Source organism: Acipenser ruthenus, unplaced genomic scaffold (genome assembly GCF_902713425.1).
Source record: "Acipenser ruthenus unplaced genomic scaffold, fAciRut3.2 maternal haplotype, whole genome shotgun sequence".
In the NCBI taxonomy this organism is placed as follows: domain Eukaryota; kingdom Metazoa; phylum Chordata; class Actinopteri; order Acipenseriformes; family Acipenseridae; genus Acipenser; species Acipenser ruthenus.
The window spans coordinates 17,501-20,000 of NW_026708874.1; positions in this window are offsets into that span (position 1 = coordinate 17,501).

Genomic DNA, 2,500 nt, shown 5'->3' on the forward strand with positions numbered 1-2,500 from the left:
CATTCAGTAACGTGACCATAGGTGGAGTCGGCCAACATGACCATAGCCAGGTTTCAGTAACGTGACCATAGGCGGAATCGGCCAGCATGACCATAGCCAGGTTTCAGTAACGTGACCATAGGCAGAGTTAGCTAACATGACCATAGTCGGAATTAGCCCGGGGCGGTGGAACCCAAGCTGGGGCAGTGGGAGCAGAGGCATGGGTGGTGGGAGCCAGCCCGGGGCCGTGGAACCCTGCCCGGGCAAGTGGGAGCCAGCCCGGGGAGGCTGGAGCTGTCCCCGGGGCCGTGGAACCCAAGCCGGGGCAAAGGCTGGAGCTGTCCCCGGGGCCGTGGAACCCAAGCCGGGGCAGTGGGAGCAGAGGCATGGGTGGTGGGAGCCAGCCCGGGGCCGTGGAACCCTGCCCGGGCAAGTGGGAGCCAGCCCGGGGAGGCTGGAGCTGTCCCCGGGGCCGTGGAACCCAAGCCGGGGCAAAGGCTGGAGCTGTCCCCGGGGCCGTGGAACCCAAGCCGGGGCAGTGGGAGCAGAGGCCTGGGTGGTGGGAGCCAGCCCGGGGCCGTGGAACCCAAGCCGGGGCAAAGGCTGGAGCTGTCCCCGGGGCCGTGGAACCCAAGCCGGGGCAGTGGGAGCAGAGGCCTGGGTGGTGGGAGCCAGCCCGGGGCCGTGGAACCCAAGCCGGGGCAGTGGGAGCAGAGGCCTGGGTGGTGGGAGCCAGCCCGGGGCCGTGGAACCCTGCCCGGGGCAAGTGCGAGCCATAGCCTGGGTCCCCATTCAGTAACATGACCATAGGCACAGTTAGCTGACATGACCATAGGCACAGTTAGCTGACATGACCAGAGGCGGAATTAGCTGACATGACCAGAGGCGGAATTAGCTGACATGACCAGAGGCGGAATTAGCTGACATGACCAGAGGCAGAAGTAGCTGACATGACCATAGGCAGAAGTAGCTGACATGACCATGGGCAGAAGTAGCTGACATGACCATAGGCACAGTTAGCTGACATGACCAGAGGCGGAATTAGCTGACATGACCAGAGGCGGAATTAGCTGACATGACCAGAGGCAGAAGTAGCTGACATGACCAGAGGCAGAAGTAGCTGACATGACCATAGGCACAGTTAGCTGACATGACCAGAGGCGGAATTAGCTGACATGACCAGAGGCGGAATTAGCTGACATGACCAGAGGCGGAATTAGCTGACATGACCAGAGGCAGAAGTAGCTGACATGACCATAGGCAGAAGTAGCTGACATGACCATGGGCAGAAGTAGCTGACATGACCATAGGCACAGTTAGCTGACATGACCATAGGCAGAAGTAGCTGACATGACCATAGGCAGAAGTAGCTGACATGACCATAGGCAGAATTAGCTGACATGACCATAGGCAGAAGTAGCTGACATGACCATAGGCAGAAGTAGCTGACATGACCATGGGCAGAAGTAGCTGACATGACCATAGGCACAGTTAGCTGACATGACCATAGGCACAGTTAGCTGACATGACCATAGGCGGAGTTAGCTGACATGACCAGAGGCGGAATTAGCTAATATGACCATAGGCGGAATTAGCTGACATGACCAGAGGCAGAAGTAGCTGACATGACCATAGGCAGAAGTAGCTGACATGACCATGGGCAGAAGTAGCTGACATGACCATAGGCACAGTTAGCTGACATGACCATAGGCAGAAGTAGCTGACATGACCATAGGCAGAAGTAGCTGACATGACCATAGGCAGAATTAGCTGACATGACCAGAGGCAGAATTAGCTGACATGACCATAGGCAGAATTAGCTGACATGACCATGGGCAGAAGTAGCTGACATGACCATAGGCACAGTTAGCTGACATGACCAGAGGCGGAATTAGCTGACATGACCAGAGGCGGAATTAGCTGACATGACCAGAGGCAGAAGTAGCTGACATGACCAGAGGCAGAAGTAGCTGACATGACCATAGGCACAGTTAGCTGACATGACCAGAGGCGGAATTAGCTGACATGACCAGAGGCGGAATTAGCTGACATGACCAGAGGCGGAATTAGCTGACATGACCAGAGGCGGAATTAGCTGACATGACCAGAGGCGGAATTAGCTGACATGACCAGAGGCAGAAGTAGCTGACATGACCATAGGCAGAAGTAGCTGACATGACCATAGGCACAGTTAGCTGACATGACCAGAGGCGGAATTAGCTGACATGACCAGAGGCGGAATTAGCTGACATGACCAGAGGCAGAAGTAGCTGACATGACCAGAGGCAGAAGTAGCTGACATGACCATAGGCACAGTTAGCTGACATGACCAGAGGCGGAATTAGCTGACATGACCAGAGGCGGAATTAGCTGACATGACCAGAGGCGGAATTAGCTGACATGACCAGAGGCAGAAGTAGCTGACATGACCATAGGCAGAAGTAGCTGACATGACCATGGGCAGAAGTAGCTGACATGACCATAGGCACAGTTAGCTGACATGACCAGAGGCGGAATTAGC